Genomic DNA, 20,212 nt, shown 5'->3' with positions numbered 1-20,212 from the left:
GCCTATGAGACCTTTCTTCTCATCCTCCCTCTCAGCAATGAGTCACCATTTCCTCTTAAAATATGGAGGAATGCTAAACATGGATTTTATGTGGGATGTACAATTGGTAATGACTGAGTTGGGAAAAAAAGACACAACTCCCTGAATGATCCACATGCCATAAGTTCTCAGAGCAATCTTGGAGATGCTGAGATATTATTGGAATGTTGAGATTTTGCTCCACTGGCTCATGCAAAAGGTTGAGAATCTAGCAACTTTATAAGCTACAGGAAAGTTGCCAGAAGGAAAAGGGACAGTTTCATCATGTCACAGAAACTCAATAAAATGACATTGTGTAGCTCTTTGATATCATGGTAATACTGGACACTGCAAAAGACTAATTTTCTTCTTGAACATAAAAAAAAACAGGGCTTCCTGACTTCAACTGGTAAGTGACATGAAAGACAAGCAAAATAAAGAAATCAAATCTGTGTTCTCTCTTTTGAGTAATAGTATTAACACTGAAAATTTTCTTGTTCTGAAAACGAGATGTTTATAAAACTTTTTGTTTTATAAAATAGCATTGAAATATAGTTAGAGCATTTGATGGTTCATTGTGTAGATTTGACTGGACATGGCTAAGCTACATGAACACAGATAGCAGATAAGATTATTTCTATGGATGTGTGTTTGAAGGTGTTTCCAGAAGTGAAGGTCTGCCTCACCATTGTAGTATTAAAATGTTTTCGGTGGGTTTTTGTGAGTTTTTGAAGCTTAAAATTGGAGTAACTTAGACAGGCCAGTGGGTCATGCTGATAATCCAAGCTACTCAGGAGGCTAAGATCTGAGGATTTCAGTTTGAGACTAACCGAAGATTCTTACCTCCTTCCAATTAACTGCCAATTAAAAACATGGAAATGGAGAGATTGCTCAAGTGGCAGGGCTCTAACATTAAGAAAAATAGCTCAGGGACAGTGTCAAGACTCTGAGTTCAGGGCCCAGAACCAGTGCACTCTCACACACACGTAGACAAACACATACACACACACACACACACACACACCTCCTTAAGCAATTTATACTCACACAATTATGTGAAAACATTATAAAGACAGTAGTCTTTTTGTATATTTTATACATACTTAAATCATGGCACAATAACCATCATGCATATGTAGAAATCATTAGAGATTATTAGCTTTTCAGAGAATTCACGATTTTGATTATTCCAGGTAGTGAATTTTCCCTTACAATATAGTCTTGCATTCTCTCCAGGCCTCTTGCTAATTTTAGACTTATGCTCTCCCTCTTTTTCATGACATAAGGATTTTGAAGTTTTTTATTTTATTTAAGGGATCTGAGTGTACTACATTTACTTCAGGTACCCCGCTCAGGGGTGGGTGGAGCTTTTGCTTCACTATCCAGTTGGACATGCAAATTTGTCTATTTTGGGGCCACATTCACACCACCTTCAATATTCCTCAGAACAGCCCAAAACAAACACAAACACTTTATCCAGAGAGCCTGAGATTTCATTAACCACTTGAAATCCCTGGAGGGAAGCATCATTTCATTAGCAGGCCTCTTGGCTATTTATAGGAGAGCTTTTCATTTCCTTAAGCACATTGATCTGGTAACAACTTTCCCTCTCTGTAAAATAGACTTCAGGAAGACACTTTCTAAAAGCACATTTAATGAAGTCTGGGATTTTTCTCTCTTTGGTAAATATAAATAATGCAGAGTTACCAAGAATAGAAAGAATAAAAGCCAAATGGCTTTGCTCTGTGTTGGTTGATGTTGGTACCCACAGGTCTCACTCACTGTCAAACTCCTCCATTCTACCATCCTGTTTATGCATGAGGCTTGCTGTCCACATTTACATCTGGACACTTAAGATGCCATTTTCTTTTGGTCCCCTGAGGTAAACTGGGGTAACTCATCAGGAGATGGCAAGAGACAATGTTGGGTGGATTTGGTTTGTAGAATGAACCAAATATGTTTTAATGAAATAAAATGTACCTTTGTGATTCTGAACACATATAATCAACACTCGAGAAACTTAAGTCAAATACTATGCTACATTTTAGATGACAATGCTCAAATTTGGCTGTTACTGAAAAAGTATAAAATTCAACCACATTGTAATAATACTAATCAGTGCATTTCTCGCAATCCTTTCTATTACTCATTTTGCCCAAGATCCAATTTAATCATGCTCCTTAACTAGAAAAAATGCTTTTAGTTTCAAATATGAAGTATCCATGTACCATCTCGGTAGATCATGGGCTTCATGATCAGGGTAAATTCTAATTCCATTTCTTCCCACATATCTGTGTGACCGGCCCAAGAAACCATCTCTACAAACTCCCAACACTATACTGAAACACAGACAGGCCTTTCCTATTAATGAGTGGAGGACAGTAAGCAAAGAAACAAAAACATGTTGGCAATCACTAATTTCAGATGGCAAAAGTGTGTTACAAAGACAGAGTAAGAAGCTGACAGACTATTATACTTTGGTTGGGTTTATAAAGCCTAATAAGAAGCCAGTGACCTCATGGAATGGAAGAACCATGAGAATATCTGGTCTCATAAATGTTCTGGATAGGCAGAATGTGTCAGTCTTTGAGATCAGAAGGAATTCAGATTGTTGGAGAAACCAAAAGGAGGCCAGCATGGATAGAACACAGAAAAAGGAAGATAGCAATTCACATAATGAGGCTGAGAAAGAACGAGGAGGCAGCTAATGCAATACTTTAGAGGTCAAGGAGAAGGGCTTGGATTTTGTTCTTGAAATATTTTTAATTGGAGGAGAGAAAATAGATTTGGCTCATATCTTGTACACAACCCAGACTGAGATTTGCGTAGAACACTTGGTTAGAGGGAAGCAATGACGACATTGTCTAAGGGGTGCTGCTGGGACCGGCAGGATGCTGATGTTAGGGATGACAGTGGTTTTGCAGTGGTTATTTGGGTAGAGTATGGAGAGGAGGATAAGTTCCAGTCATACCAGACAAATTAAATAGACAACTCTGTGTGTACATAAGAGAGGGGTGGTATAATATCAATTGGGCAATTAGATATGACAAGATCAGATTTTATGGAGTCTTAGCTGTACAGCTACAGAGACTAATTTATCTGGAATGTAATGAAGAATGGCCATGTAGTTTGCAACTATAAAAGGCACATGATTAATTTTGAGCATTTTGTCTTTAAGTGCACCGAAGGGGGTGACCTGGAAGATCATCCTACCTCAGAAAAGTCACTCTCACCATCACAGTGGGAGAGCTTCATGTGGCCCTCACAGGGCCCAGCCTTACAAGTCACCCTCTGATAGAGCCCTGGTTTCTCCCAGAACCCCCTTAGCTCACTGACTGACAGACTACACGTGAGTTAGTTTTCCATTTTTTTCCCAGCGATTTGTTTGCGAGGTATCAGCATAATCCTGTGAAGAAATGCACATCGCTTGAGTGAATGTTCCATTTAACAGGATCATTTCTGACCTGGAAGAGATGGAGAGACTATGTTTCTTCTTACTTCTGTTCTTTAAACTTAGGTCTCTCTTACCTTTCCTCTACACTGAAGATGGAAAAAAAATGAATTTCCACGCACATGGTGTCTCTAGACAGATAATTAAGTCTGGATGTAAGTTCACAAAACCAGTGGGTAGAATTTATGTGTAGTACCCATCTGCTTGTTTCTTTGTTTTTAGGATTCCTAAAACTCTTGCTTCTTATCCTCTTCAAGAATCTAGTTCTCTCCTCCTGCTTTCTCTGCCAGCAACAATGCCCTGCTAGCCAGCAGTTGGGACAGGGAAAGAGTAGCTAGCGAACAGCGATTAAATAGCTCACCTTATCTAGTACCCTAGGGTGAGCCATGCTGATTAGACAAAATGTCCTCTTCTTCCTTATGACATTTGCATTTTTACATTAAGAGAAGCATAGTATTAAACATGTTGTAGGAGCAGTAAACTAGATTAGTATTTGTAGGATCTTCCTTCTTCCATCCATGTGCATAATCTGAATAAGAATAAATACCAGTCACATTGCCTATCTGTGCCAGACATGTGTCAGATACAGAGGTTGAAGGAAAGAGATAAAAAACAATATGCGGCCCTGTAAGGATGATTAATTCAGCTGAGGAGGCAGATAAGTGAATCAACGATTGCAATATTATACAATGTCCTGCTATCCTCATGTGGAACTTGGCACTATCTGCAACCCAGTACAGAGCTGCTTTAATTCCTAAACAAAAGGACTGAATGTTAAAACATATGGCTGTCTTATTAATTTTGGTAGGAAATTATTTCATAAAGTAGCTTAGAAATACTGGTGTTATTGGGAATTGTTTGATTTCCAGGCTTCTTATCTTGGTGGATTTCTTAAACTAATTTATCATTCATATTGTTTAGGTATGAATTTCCAATCTGTTTTTATAGCATTTTTCTGATTTCTAAGCAGAATGTGACTTCACAGATGATGCAAGTGAAAAGCACGCCTAGCAAGGAAAATGTGTGATCTTCAAAGAGAAATACTGGCTTGTTCATTTTCACAGTTTTTATCACCCTAACAAATTTTAGGACTGTGAATAAATGCCACCCCTTCATTCTTGGCTCCATTCTCCTCCTTTTAGTGCGGTTTGTCCCATTGAGAAAGGGCTATGTTCAACAATACTGAGTTCTTTGTTGAATTTTTTTTTAGCTGTGAAACTAAGCATAAAGAAGGGATAAAGTTCTTTCCAGGAACACAGCATGTCATTTACAAAGATCGAAACAGCCACCAGCTTGGAGAGAGATCTCATCCTGTTTATTTTTCTCCACAAGATAAAGGGAGGAATGCAATGGCAACTCTTGTGTTATAGTTAATTTTAACTCTCATATCAATAAGTAGATGCCTTTTCAAGTTATAAAAAGCATGTCATTATTATTATCAACCGGAGAGAATGAGATCATTGTTCTCACAACACTGTTAAAAAAAACCTGTATTATACAGAAAGGAGAAAATATACCTCAGGGGGAAAAGATGTCAAGCATTTAATGAAATACCTTTTATGGAAAAGAATATCACATTGAATATTGAATTGTTTCTTCACGTAAGCAATAGTTCCAAAGGAAAAAAATTAACTCTGTGGATGGGCATGGTCTCTCAAAAACTAAAGAACTGTTCTATGTTAATATTATTTCATAGTTCTATTTATTACTTATTCGGTAAGTTTTTTTTCTGTGTCATTTGCTACTTTTCCATATATTTTTATCGTAATTAATAGAAGGGTTACATTATATTCACTAGATAGAAGGTCTATTACTTCACAAACATTAATACCCTTTTCATGTCTTGGTCCCCATTTCCCTCCTTCCACCCCCGTCCCTCATCTTGTTTTTCCCCCTTCCCTATCCAATTTCTTTTGTTGATCATGGGGCTTAAACTCAGGGCTTAGGCCCTATCCCTGAACTTGTTTGCTCAAGGTGAGCACTCTACCACTTTGAGCCATAGCTCTGCTTCTGGCTTTCTGGAGGCTAGTTGGAGATAGGAATCTCATGAGTTAAGAGTTTCATTCCCAAAATGGTTTGGGATGAGAATTCTTAGATCTTAGCCTCTTGAGTAGCCAGGATTACAGGTGTGAGCCACCAGTGCCAGATGATACAGTAAGACTTTTGTGTGTTTTGTGAATTCATCCTACAATGCAGGAATATTAGGATAAGCTATCAAATGAAAATTCCAATGATTATATGTGAAGATTTGAAATGATCACTTTTAGCTATTATAAGGTTTGTTGAATCAATCTAAGGATTACAAAAACTTCATTTTTACAAAACCTTGGGAATCTTTCTATTTGGTACTTTTCTGACTTTGATAAAACTATCAATTGTGACTGCCAACTTAGAGTTCCTTTTATGTTTCAAAGAGAATAATAATCCACACATTTATTGTTCAACACTAAGTCATGTGACTGAAATATAAGAGAGGCAGAGCAATAGAGCAATGGCCAGTTCCCTGCACTGGGACAACAAAGGTCAACAATCCAAGTCAAATTCCAGGGGCTCTGTTACCTTTACTATTGTCCTTCTAGGCCTTGTCCAAGCACTGTCACCCTTATCCAAACCCACTAATTAACTTAGACACATTGAAGATAATCCTTCTTATCAAAGTGCCATATATAAAATCTTTGGATCTCAAATCACCAGATTAACCCTGCTTGCTTTCTCTACTGAGAGCCAGAAAGAGCACAAAAGAAACCTAAAAATTTTGGTCTCTCTCTCTCTCTCTCTCTCTCTCTCTCTCTCTCTCTCTCTCTCTCTCTCTCTCTCTCTCTCTCTCTCTCTCTCTCTCTCCTCCCTCCCTCTCTTTCTCTTTCTCTCTCTCTCCATCCTTTAAGGAATCTTTAAAGTTTATAGAATACACTTCAAATGCTGCTTCTTTGTCTTCGTCTTCATCTTCCCCTCCTCCTCATTCTTCTTCTTCTTCTCCTGAGGCTTAAATTCAGGGCCTGGGCACTGTCCTTTGACATTTTTGCTCAAGGATAGGGCTCTGCCACTTGAGTCACAGTGCCATTTTTTTCTGTGTATGTGGTACAGAGGAACCGAGTCCAGGCTTTGTGCATGCTAGGTGAGCACTCTATCACTAGGTCACACTCCCAGACCCCCAAAATATTTTTTCTATCACTAGGTCACACTCCCAGACCCCCAAAACATTTTTTCTAATGAAACTAGTTTACCCACCCAAGATATCTCCAAACGCCTTCAGCTTAACTGTCAGTACTTTTAAAGCTCTTCATTATTTTATTTTTCTGTCTTCTTCAAAGTGACCTTTGGCTCTAGAATAGGTTCTAGAACATAGTTGAGTGTGGCACCAACATTTAAATTCTGCTCCCAATTGTTTTCAATCAAGTATTGTATTAAAAAATGATAGTGAATTCTTGATAACATAACTTAATTTCTCTCGCTCTTGGTGCTGTGATTTTTATTTCAGTGGTTATAAGTACAAAGTGTCCCAGGATGGTGTCACATTACATGATTTAACCAGACTTTAGGCCATGTGTCTTCTTGATCTCTCATCCAGGAAGTTCTGGTCATAATTTGTGTACACTGCTAAAGGGAAATTCCTCAAGGTTTAGAGAAACTAAAAAATAATAATAATGAAGCCACATCTGAGATTATTCCCTCTCTGACTCTTTTATATCCTTGATACCTGCCATCAGCCAATTGGCATTAGGAGATGTTGGTAACCAATACCAAGAGTGATTAGAGAATGTTGGTACTTGGTGACTACCAGTCTTCAGACTAATGAGACAGTGTTGCCTTGCAGAAAACAAACCAAGTATGTATGTGTTTACTGGGAGCCCAGCAAGGAGCACTTCTCCCGAATCAAGTTTATTTTCAATTTCAGTTACTTGTAATTTCTGAATTGTTAGTAAACAGACTTAATAAAATTACTTTCTCTTTAGAAATAGACTTTACTTAGCTAGAACTGTCCTTACACAAAACAATTATACTAGTAGATGTATATTAAACTGGCTACATTTAATGTTTTAAGAACCATGAGCAGATTCTGAGGTGCCCCTTTCTTCCTCTGTTTCTATCCGACTGTATTCAGTGAAGGTAATAACAAATTCCATTAAGCTTCTTCACATAAACTCAAGTTGCTTCATTTTGATCCATTTTAGTTTATTTAGCCTAAACAATTAAAGTAGTTAGGATAGAATCCACTTTTGTCCTCATTTCTCCTTTTTCTTTCATTTCAAAACTATCTTTTATATAATAAAGTTTCTAACCAGGTAGCTAGAAACCTCAGAACTGGTGCATGACATTGAAGGGGACAGTAGAGTACTGTCCCTTCCTCTTTTCCTTAGTATTTTAGTAGATTATCTCACCACTGTTCAATACCTTGATTGTTGTTTAAGGGCTATCTTTGCATCATGATTAATTTTAAGTTCTTTTTAAATGTTAAACTCTCCCCATAAAAATATGTTTAATAGAATAAAGGAAAGCTAAAGATGGATGTCAAAGTTCAATAGCAGGAATATTTTCTTCATAATCAAGAGCGTGCCACACTAAAAAATAGTGTCAGAAATGTGCTTGAGTATGATTCAGAGTCAATACATGAAAATAAAACTTTGTCTTGGACAGGTTTTGGATAACTTGTCAGATTTAAATATGATGCATACTTAAGAGTCCAGAATGTTTAGTTGTACAAAGTGATAAAGACAAACAAAGCCTACTGGAGTTAAATGGAGAGAAGAAACAATATTGATTTTATAGAGCAGAAAGAAGAAATACATCAGCACAGCCAACGTGTGAAGTTGGCCTTTAGGCACAGAATTTGCCAATAGTGATCAGCTGATGTAAAAAAAGCAGAACTACATGCAACATAGATAGATGACAGTGCTCGACAAGGCTGGGACCACACCAGATACAGGACTGTGTCAGGCATGTAGGTTTCTATTCCAAGTAGCAAATGCTTGGAATAGGGATGACACAAATTAGTGATAGAAAACCTTCTTTGTCACCTTGCACTAGAATTAACTCCAAATGGATCAAAGACCTGGAGGTAAAAGCTGACACACTGAAAACTCTACAGGAAGGAATAGGAGATACACTAGGCCTCCTTGGCACAGGTCGAAACTTTCTTAATAAGGACCAAGAATCACAACAAATCAGAGAAAGGCTGGATAAGTGGGACTGCATTAAACTGCAGAGCTTTTGTAGGGCAAAGGACATAGCTAGTAAACTAATCAGGAAGCCTACAGAGTGGGAGAAGATCTTCACCAACCAAACAACGAACAAAGGCCTCATATCTAAAATATATCAACAACTCAAAAAATTGAATCATTCCAAAACTAACCTCCAAAGTAACAACCATCCCTTAAAAAATGGGCCAAAGACTTAAAGAGAGTCTTCTCTGAAGAAGAAACAAAAATGGCCTATAAACACATGAAGAAATGCTCAACATCTCTGGTCATAAAAGAAATGCAAATCAAAACAACTCTAAGATTCCACCTCACTCCAGCTAGAATGGCCAGGATCAGGAAAACGAATGACAACAGATGCTGGAGGGGATGTGGCCAGGAGGGATCACTACTACACTGTTGGTGGGAGTGCAAACTCGTTCAACCACTATGGAAAGCAGTGTGGCAGTGCCTCAAAAGGCTAAACATACAACTCCCCTATGACCCAGCAATTCCACTACTTGGCATATACCCAACCACCCAGAAACAAGGACATACTAAACCCACTAGCACAACCATGTTCATTGCAGCACTATTCACCATAGCAAAGATATGAGTGGATCAACAAGTTGTGGTATTTGTACACAATGGAATTCTATGCTGCTGTCAGAAAGAATGACATCGCCCCATTTGTTAGGAAATGGAAAGACTTAGAAAAAATCATATTAAGTGAAGTAAGCCAGACTCAAAGTAACTTAGGCTCAATGGTTTCCCTCATTTGTCATAATCAGTAGAAACCTTGGGCTCTACTAGCAGAGATTTGCAATAGAGCAAAATCTTGATACATAAGGACATATAATGTGAAGCTAATTGAAAGGACTTCCAGGATAGTGAAACAAAAGCCATATAATGAATGATTGTTGTCCTTAATGTACTATGTTGTCTCTCATCTCCTTTGCTGTCCCTTGGTTATCTCATATTGGTATAGTATCTCACTTTGTTATCTGATTTATTGAATTTATTTGTATTTGGATATTTGAAATTTGATAGGGAAGGGGGGAAAACCAAGACGGGTGGGGGGTGTGGGGGGGGATACGGGTACCAAGACATGTGAAAGGGTATCAATGTATGTGAATTAATGCACCTTCTATCTGGCAAATATCATGTAACCCTTTTACTAATTACAATAAAAAAAATTAAAAAAAAAAGAAAATGTTTTCCTAATCTTTCTGGATGGCTGAAAAACTGCACAGTGCCAATTTTTCTAGTAAAAAAAACCTCATGTGGTAACTAGAATGTGCCTAAAAATCTGCAAGTTAACACAGTGAATGATAAAATTGAAAAAAATATCATGGTACATAATAAATGATACAGGTCTCTAGGCATTCACACAGAGTGAGACTAGAGGGGATATCCTTAGGAGAGGATCACAAAGGTGCAATAGATATGAGCATCTGATCATATAAGATAATATTTATCAAAATGAACTCCAGTTAATGGAGACAAGAAATTTTTTTTCCCTTGTTGATATTTTGGTTTTCTTTTCCTTTTATTCATTCCTTTATCCATTTTTCATTTATGTCTTTGTGAAGGTAATGGGGGCACGAAATTGTGGGACAAGGGAGAACAAATGCAGCAGTGATTCTCACAAAACACTGTGTTGAAATTCTACAATATAGTATAGTTTGGCAGGGATAGAGGGGAAAATATAGGAGAGTGAAGTGACGATATTGTTCATCAAGAAATACACTCATTACCTGACTTATGTAACTGTAACACCTTTTTACATCACTTTTACAGTAACAATAAAGACTTTTTGGTTAGTAGAGGGCCTTGAACTCTAGGTCTAAGTGCAGTCCCTGAGCTCTTCCGCTCAAGACTAGCTTTAAACCTCATTCCTCGTATCTCAGCCTCCTGAGTTGCTAGGATTACGGGCATGAGCCACAGGTGCCTGGTAACAAAGATATTAAAAAAAAAAGCTCGTTCAATTGATAGGAGAAATCTGAATACTGGAAGCCTGCTAAGTTGAAGGTTTATTTTTCTCTACTGAAAATAGTCAGTAGGTAAATCTAGTCTTCTGTGAAGGGCTCATTGAATTATCACTGTCCCAGGTTTCTATCCTGGTGGTTTGCCATTTTTACTACCTACTCATTAACAAGGTAGCTGTTTCCACATCAGCTCTCACATTCACATTCTAGACAAAAATAAACCAAAATCAGGAAGAGTTACAAGGCATATGCCAATGTTTGTTGACTATGCTAGCATTTCATTGAGTTTAATGCACACCTGGAAAGGTCATTTTTTATTGTAATGTATAGAGGGGTTACAGTTATATTTGCCAGTTAGTAAGTGCATTACTTCTCACACATTGATACCCCTTCTCATATTTTTGTTTCCATTTCCCTTCCTCCACCCCCTCCCAATCATCTTGTTTTCCCCCATTCCCTTTCCTATTTCAAATAAACATATATACAATATGCCAGGTAATAAACTCAGATACTGTAACAATATGAGATTAACCAAAAGGCAACAAAAGAGAAGAGAAATAACATAGTACATTAAGAACAACAATCATACAAGATAAAGCTCTTGTTACTATATCTTGGAGATCTTTTCATTTACCCTCATCCTATGTGGCCTTATGTATCTAGGTTTTGCGCTGTTGTAATCCTCTGTTAGGAGAGTCTTAGATGTGTACTAATAATTACAAATGAGGGAAGCCATTGAGCCTTTCTTCCTTTGGGTCTCGCTTATTGTACTTAATATGATTTTTGGAAAGGTAGTTTTTAATATGAGTATGTTGCCATTACTGATGGTGATAGATTTCTCCATGCAGAAGGAAACAACCTAGAGTGGTGGTCAAAGTTAACAGGTAAAGAACAAAGCTACATGGATGGACTAATGAGCTTCATAAAAATCATTGGGTCTCCAGAAACACAACAAATCAGAGAAAATTTGGATAAGTGGGACTGCATTAAACTGCAGAGCTTCTGTATAGCAAAGGACATAGCTAGCAAATTAACTGGAAAGCCTAGAGAGTGGGAGAAGGTCTTCACTAACCATACAACAGACAAAGGCCTCATATCTAAAATATATCAACAGCTCAAAAAATTCAATCAGTCCCAAACTAATCTCCAAAGAAACAACCATCCCATTAAAAGATGGGCCAAAGACTTAAAGAGAGTCAGTCTTCTCTGAAGAAGAAATAAGAATGGCCTATGGACACATGACGAAATGCTCCACATCTCTGGCCATAAAAGAAATGCAGACCAAAACAACTGTAAAATTCTACCTCACTCCAGTTAGAATGGCCATGATCAAGAAATCTAATACCAACAGATGCTGGAGGGGATGTGGCCAGGAGCGATCACTACTACACTGTTGGTGGGAGTGCAAACTCGTTCAACCACTATGAAAAGTAGTATAGCAGTTCCTCAAAAAACTAAACATAGAACTCCCCTATGACCCAGCAATTCTGTTACTTGGCATTTACCCAATCATCCAGAAACAAGGACAGACTAAATCCACTAGCACAATGATGTTCATTGCAGCACTATTTACCATAGCAAAGATATGGAACTAACCCAGATGCCCCTCAGTTGATGAGTGGATCAACAAGATGTGGTATTTATACATAATGGAATTCTATGCTGCTGTCAGAAAGAACAACATCCCCCCATTTGTAAGGAACTGGAAAGACTTAGAAAAAAATCATATTAAGTGAAGTAAGCCAGACTCAAAGGAACATAGGCTCAATGGTTTCCCTCATTTTCATAATCAGTAGAAACCTTGGGCTCTCCTAGCAGAGATTTACAATAGAAAAAAACCTAGATATATAAGGCTATATAGTATGAGGCTAAATGAAAGGATCTCTAGGATATAGAAACATAAGCCATATAATGAGTGATTGTTGTCCTTAATGTACTATGTTATCTTTCATCACTTTTGCTGTCGCTTGGTTATCTCATATTGTTACAGTATTTCACCTTGTTATCTGATATATTGTATATATGCTTATTTTGTTATTTGAAATAGGACAGGGAAGGGGGGAAATCAAGATGAGGGGCTGGGGTGGGGAGGAGGGAAATGGGGACCAAGACATGAGAAAGGGTATTAATGTTTTTGAAGTAATGCACCTTTTATCTGGTGACTATAATGTAACCCTTCTATTAATTACAATAAAAATATATAAAAAGGAAATCATTGGGTTTCATTTTTGTTTTAGATTCCACAGATTTAGCAAATTTCCCATGTGCAAAAGGAATGAATTTTTTTAAGTTTCAAGAGAATCGATTTCTTAGATGAATCATTTAAATGTGTCAGTTACTTTGATAACATTTTCTTTAAACAAAGAAAATCATAGAGGACATTGATCCTTTTGTGTTTTGAAGCCTCTGGGGAACAAAAAGTTGTTTTAAAAAAGCCTTAGTTGTTTACTGAGAGAGTAAGACATTTGATCAACTACATTGTAGATTAGATATGGATACATTGCAGCAACCACCACTACAATAATTTATGTTTACCAAACATTTCAATTTAAATTAGTTGGACTAGTGCATGTTCTGAACTTCTGCTTTTATCTTTGAAATGAAGAAAATAGAATTGTCATTCCATAGTATCCATAGTTTTCCAGTTTCTATAAATGTACATCAATGCAAGGTATGTGAAATCTTCAGGAGATGAAAGATACCCACAGTCACAAAATACAAGACTGCTACAAGAAGTCTCACAGAATACCCTTCACTCTGGATCCTGTTTCTCCCCGGTTTATAAACCAGGTTGAGCTTCCAAACTCTTCATCCCAACAAAGATAATAATTAGAAGCCACAAGCACTCTTTAGTACTGGATTTCAAGCTGTTTGTCTCTGATCTCATTCGAACTCTGATCACAATGACTCTGTCTCTAATGAGCCCAAACTGCTGGCAGCATCAGGAAGCCCTGCCCAGCAAAGACAAGTGATGCACTGAAAGCTTAGGACAAACCCTAAGACACCTGCCTTACTCTCTCAGGTACTACCTATACTGAATTTCAAAATGGTTTTGAATCATGAGGGTTCCAACTGGGTCTGGAATCAAGCCTTCTGGAGAAGCTTTAAGAATCTACTTTGACCAGGAGCTGGAATTAGTTGGGAAGGAATACATTGTAGTTCTTTTTTTTTTTTTAAAGCTAGTTTCCATCAATATGTTCTAACTAACTGAGGAGAAAGACTTCTTCATTCATTTAAATTTTCTGAGTGCCTAAGTGACTTGTTTCTTAAGCTCCATTCCAGATGCACAATGAAATTACTAGACCCTTGGTGCATGTTAGGGAATCAAATGCTTTCCCCAATAGGAAGTTAATGTAGTTATCAGAATATGTCTAGTGTATACTTCTAAACATATATTACATGGCACAAATAAGTTTCATTATTATACATTCCAATGGATATATAATGAATTTTGATCATATTCATTCCCTCTATTTTAGTTTCTACTTTTAATTTTGTTTATCTTTTATCCTCCATCATATTATCTTGCCTCCTTTCCTTCCTGTTAGGTTTTTTACCTCCTTGTAGTTCCTCTCCTGCATTCAAGGCCTTTACTGTTTCTTCTTTTAAATTAAATCTAGATTCACTATGTAAGAAAAAAACATAGTGCTTATCTTTGTTTATCCATTCTTTGTGAATGGCACCTAAGTTGATTCCATGAGTTCCCTATTGTGAATTGTGCTGCAATAAGCATGAGTACACAGGCATTTCTATTGAATATAAGTCTTCTGGATCAACAAAACCACTATAGATGGTATATTCCATTGTTGTATGGTCTGAATGTGTCCCTCCGGTTGCAAAGGAATGACAATGTGATAGTGTTAAGAGATGGAGCTTTTAAGAAGTAATCATACATGAGCAGGATGCTGAGATCTTAAGATGCTGGTTTTAACCCAGCTTGGAAAGAGAAATCAGGAAGATTCCTATTTCTAATTAACCAGCAAAGAGCCAGAAATGGAGATATGTCTCAAGTGGTAGAACTCCAGCCTTGAGCAAAAGAGTGAGGCTGTGAGTTCAAGCCCCAGGAGTAGCACAAGAGAAAAGAAAAGAAAAGAGATAACTAAGTGGAGACAAAAATTCTGAAGAATCTCTGAATAATGACACAACACCCCTAAGTACCTGCTGGCAATGGTTTCCTCTTGGTTCTGAAGGGTCTTCCTGGCTCGGTGCTGCCACTAAGAAATGACATTTCAGCACAGGTGCTCCAAACGTTGCATAGCAGACTGTGGGAGTAGTGAAGGTCTTGCTACTAATACACATAGATGTGATCTCTTTCTCAGGATTATCATTCAAAGACACAGGTTCGATTCCTCGGTACCACATACATAGAAAAAAGCCGGGAGCCATTGCAGTACATTGAGCTCCATAGAGACAGCGCAGGGGCAAGTGACAGCCAGACAGGCACCGAGCGACTCTGTGCCTCGCGGAAGAAAAAACTAAACATGAGCAAAGAAGATCCTAAGAAGCCAAGAGGCAAAATGTCATCAGATGCATTCTTTGTGCAAACTTGCCGGGAGGAGCACAAGAAGCAGCACCCGGATGCTTCAGTTGATTTTCAGAGTTTTCCAAGAAGTGCTCAGAGAGGTGGAAGACTCGGTCTGCTAAAGAGAAAGGGAAATTTGAAGACATGGCCACGGCGGACAAGGCTCATTATGAAAGAGAAATGAAAGCTACATCCCTCCTAAAGGGGAAGCAAAAAAGAAGTTCAAGGATCCCCAGGCACCCAAAAGGCCTCCTTCAGCCTTCTTCTTGTTCTGTTCTGAATATCGCCCTAAAATCAAACAGGAGCATCCTGGCCTGTCTATTGGTGATGTTGCAAAAAACCTGGGAGAGACGTGGAACAACACGGCTGCAGAGCACGAGCAGCCTGAGGAGAAGAAGGCTGCTGAGCTGAAGGAAAAATACGAAAAGGATATTGCTGCCTACCGAGCTAAAGGAAAGCCTGATGCAGCAAAAAAGGGGGTTGTGAAGGCCGAAGAGCAAGAAAAAGAAGGAAGAGGAGGAAGAGGAAGATAAAGAGGATGAGGAAGAAGAGGATGATGATGAATAAGTTGGTTCTAGCTCAGTTTTTTTTCTTGTCTATAAAGCATTTAACCCCCCCCCCGTACACAACTCACTCCTTTTAAAGAAAAAAATTGAAATGTAAGGCTGTGTAAGATTTGTTTTTAAACTGTACAGTCTCTTTTTTTGTATAGTTAACACACTACTGAATGTGTCTTTAGATAGCCCTGTCCTGGTGGTCTTTTCAATAGCCACTGACCTTGCCTGGTACAGTATGGGGGTTGTAAATTGGCATGGAAATTTAAAGCAGGTTCTTGTTGGTGCACAGCACAAATTAGTTATACATGGGACGGTAGTTTTTTTCATCTTCAGTTGTCTGACGCAAAATAATATACAAATATACAAAATAATTGTTCTGTTAACTGATTACCACTCTGTAATTGCAAAAAAAAAAGTGGCAGCTATTTTGTTGACATTCTGAATGCTTCTAAGTAAATACATTTTTTATTAAGAAAAAAAGAAAAGAAAAAAAAACCGGAAGTGGTGCTGAAGCTCAATAGAAGAGCTCTAGCCTTGAGAAAGTCCAAGAACAGAGTGCTCAGGCCCTAAGCTCAAGCCCAGGACTGGCAAAAAGAAAAGTCACAGCCATAATGGTAAATCAAAGGTTGGAAAGCATCACATACCTTTCTTTTTACCAGTGTGCCAATATCTGCTATAGGGAAGACACTTAATAGATATTGGTTAAAAGAATAAATAACACATCTTATTGAACATGAATTGGTCTCTTTATACATTCCTGGAACAATCCACTTAGAACAAGACTTGAACAGCCAGGTACTCCTCTCTCCCATTATGGAATCCATCATTCTCTGTGCTCCAATAACCTTATTTTTAAACTGTTCTTGAATTCAGACTGAATTCATGAGGGCTACATAGGTCTCTCACCTTATGTGTACTCATAGTGCTGTGATTAGAGAATATACTCTTCATGATATCTGCTTCTATTTTTCCTTCCCTTTTCTCTGTAGCATCTGGCAGTAAGTCCTGCCTTTCCCCTTTAATTGCCAAAAGACTGTTTTTCCACAAGAAATTTCTTAGGATTGTGCTGCAAGCTGCCTATACATTTGACAGATTCAATTATACGTCCAACTACATATTGAAACTTGACTGAGGAAAAGGAGCTTGACCGAGATCAAATCCAGAATTCTACTGAAATCAGATTCAGAAATCAGTTTTATAATCTTTGCTCATATATAAAATCTTTAAGGAAAGTCTGTGCTCACCCAATTCTATGTTTATAATTGCTCTTATACATTGCTCAACACTATTATATTAAAATCATTTTAAGGACCCAAAGTCCCAAGTTGCAACCTTGATCCCCTACCAGGTGCTAGACCCTTTAAGAAGTGGGGCCTAATGGAAGATGTTTGGGCCACTGAGGAAACTTATTGACATCATAGGACCTGATCCCGTCTCCTTTTGTTTCCGGGTCATGAAGCAAACAGCTCTGCTTCTCCACATGTTCCCACCTTGGTACCCCACTCTCTAGGCTCAAGTAAGATGACCAAATTGATGCTGGGTCAATACCACCAACATGGTGAATCAAAATGCACCCTGTCTCTTCATCAATTGGTTTTTTCAGGTGTTCCTTATAGAGGTGGAAAGCTGCCTAGCACACTTTGAGTCCTGGAGAGAAATGGCTATATATTTCCTGTTGTTACTTCCTATAGTTGCTATAGTTTCCCATAGTTAAAGTTACAGTCGCATTGCTGATATTCTTAAAGAAAAGGTCAGGATCAGCAGTGGTCTCAGTAAGTTCATTGATAAATCAAATCAATCCACCAGCTCTTCCACATCTTCCCCAGGTTTACTGGGACCTAACACAGTATAAAAGTATCTAGGACAGATACTGTAGTACAAGGTGAATCTTAACGGAGACTGTCTCCCTACCCAAGGGTGCTGTTTGCGAACAACGGCTCTCCTCCACTGTGGATGATAATTCAAAACCAATTCACGGCTTATTCTTCAAGGTCCTCTTAAAGCTCTTATCTACATGACCATCTATCAACTCAAATGTAAAAAGAGTAGCGAGTTATTTTTAAAATCTCTCCTTATGCTCTTCAAAACTTTTAGGAAAGAACAAAATACATAAAAATGTAGAAATGGCCTTGAACACTTGGCTCTCAATTGAGGATTCTTCTAGAGTATCCTTGGCATCTCTTTGGAGAGAAAAAAGGTAGCATGCTGAATGCCAAATCGTGCTTCACACATGCCCACTCCATTGCCATGACAGTTTTCAACAATATCTTCCCAGAAAAAATTAAAAGAATTGAGACTTAGTCATACAAGTATCCATAAAGTAACCAACGCTTGATTATAAAAATAACCTTTCTATTTGATAATAGTATTAATCTTAGTTATCATTCCCATTTAATGGTGCTGAGAAAAATCGCAGCATTAAATGTTTCCTCCCTTGCATGCTGCTTTGGTCCTTGCTTATTATTCCATATGACAAGTTGGCAAATATGAGTATTTTCAAGGAAATATAATGTTGCAGGTAAGCAGAGACAGTCCAAGGACAAAGAAGGGATACCGTAAATTGACTGTGTTTCATGACTTGCTCCTTAATTATGTCTAAACAATTTTCAATGACCTAGAGAGTGTTTTGAAAGGAGTTGTGATGAGTGTATTAGAGAATGGTGGGCACCTTAGGCTTGTTAAAGAGAAGTCAGCAACTAGTGTGGTGTGGCCTCATCTGGCTCGGATGCACTCTGCTCAGGAGGATACATCTGGGAGCCTGGATTCAGCGTGGGGAAGCAGCTCTTGAAAGAGAGTCAGCACATCTGTAATGAGAGCAGATTTCAGTGTTGTGGACTGGGACTTAAGAAATAAATATACAGCTTGATGAGAAGGATGTGGGTTATAAACTCACCAAGGCAAGAAGGGATATTACATTCTTCTCCAAGTATTTAACAAAGCTGTATCGTAAAGATGGTTGCATATTTTTCAGTTTGTCCCTTAGATCAAATGGTTAGGAATGGATTTCAGTTGGGGAAAAACTTTCCAGCTGGTATAATGATCGAATGGGCTGCTTTGAGGGCCGAGCATTGGACATTCCATAAACAAAAGTCATCTGGTGGGAAACAGAAGACATATTCAAACATAAAGGAAATGGAAGTAAAAAATGGCTCTATGTGTCCATGGAACAGAGCTGGTTGTTGGGTGAGCACGTAGATAGAACCACCTATAGCCACACAGTACAAGTGATGAGAGAGAAAATATTGGTGGCTAGCTAAAAGAGAAGGGATCCTGTCGAGTCATGAAATATTGAAGCAGGAAAAAATACAGTGTTTGAAGAAATAAGACTTCCTTCTTTTACACAGTTGTGTAACTGTTACAAAGATTGGATTGATTGGTGGGTAGAAAAACTGCTGCTTGATTACAAACCACAATGTAGCTCCAGAAAGAGAAATAAAAACTTATGGGATATTCCAAACTATGTTCTTGATTATTTAACTTTGACACTGTAAATGGGTGCCATGTAAGATGCAGGTTATGGACTGTGTATTTTATGGTATGTTCAAATATTTTCAGAGGGAATGGAAAATATGTTAGTTTTGCTATTTCAGCAAAATGGGCTGCCGTAACTAAAGTTAAACAAAGTACTCAGTGTGCCAATATGGAAAGCCCAAACCTAGAAAATTCTGGAAATCTTAGGAGATGGCATCTTTCTCCTACTATAGAAAACTATTCTTCAATTGTTTTTATTTGTTATAATTAACAGCATATATTGGAATTAAAAATGGAGTTGCTGGCTTTCTTAATAATAAATTATTCAATTCTATCTCTGTAATGTTTCTCAAAAATATTCATAAATTATTGGATAAAAACAGTTACTAGGCATGTTTATCTTTATTTAAATAAGCATAAACTATATGACACTTTAGATTTGCTGATGACATATAATATACTGCCTTATTGAGTCAATTTACTCTGTGTTCTCAGCCCATTTTTATACACATTCAATATTTGTGTTGACAATTGTGCCCAAAGATAGGATGAGGTACTAATCCCTGATGAGTGTTTATCTTATTTAGAAAAAAAATTCTTTGCTGAATATAGTGATTCTGGATTAACTAGTTGGGCCCTCAGAACAATCACATTTATCCCTATAAAATGTAGACAGAGAGAGATTAAAGACAGATACATAAAGAGATGATATGAAGATGGAAGGAGGCAGAGACTGGAGTGATGTAGCCACACGCCAAGGAATGCTAGCATCTACAAAAGCTGGAAGAAGCAAGGGACAGATTTCTCTACAGCCTCCATAAGGAGTGTGACTGACCCTACTGCCACTTTGAGTTTGGACTTCTAGTCTCCAAAATGAGAATAAGTGTCTATCACTTTAAGACAGTTTGTTGCAGTTCATATAGGAAATGAATACAGCTTCTTTACTTCAGAAGTACATTTTATTGCCTTTTTTTTCTGGCTTCTCAGAATTGCTCACACACTGTTCTGGAATTTCCTTCTGTATTTCTTTG

The 20,212-nt window shown here is 37.8% G+C and overlaps 1 protein-coding gene and 1 pseudogene across 1 annotated transcript in view; one reads left to right on the top strand and one right to left on the bottom strand.

Annotated features, from left to right (window-relative positions):
• The window catches only part of Sorbs2 (sorbin and SH3 domain containing 2), a 293,671-nt gene that overhangs the window by 223,844 nt on the left and 49,615 nt on the right, over positions 1 to 20,212 (bottom strand). The gene's annotated exons all lie outside the window — the stretch shown is intronic.
• LOC150049252 (high mobility group protein B1 pseudogene) lies at positions 14,451 to 15,720 on the top strand (annotated as a pseudogene).

Source organism: Megascapheus bottae, chromosome 20 (genome assembly GCF_031878675.1).
Source record: "Megascapheus bottae isolate mThoBot1 chromosome 20, mThoBot2.hap1, whole genome shotgun sequence".
In the NCBI taxonomy this organism is placed as follows: Eukaryota; Metazoa; Chordata; class Mammalia; order Rodentia; family Geomyidae; genus Megascapheus; species Megascapheus bottae.
Note: the sequence above shows the minus strand (reverse complement) of the source record. Positions and strands in the feature narration are given on the sequence as shown.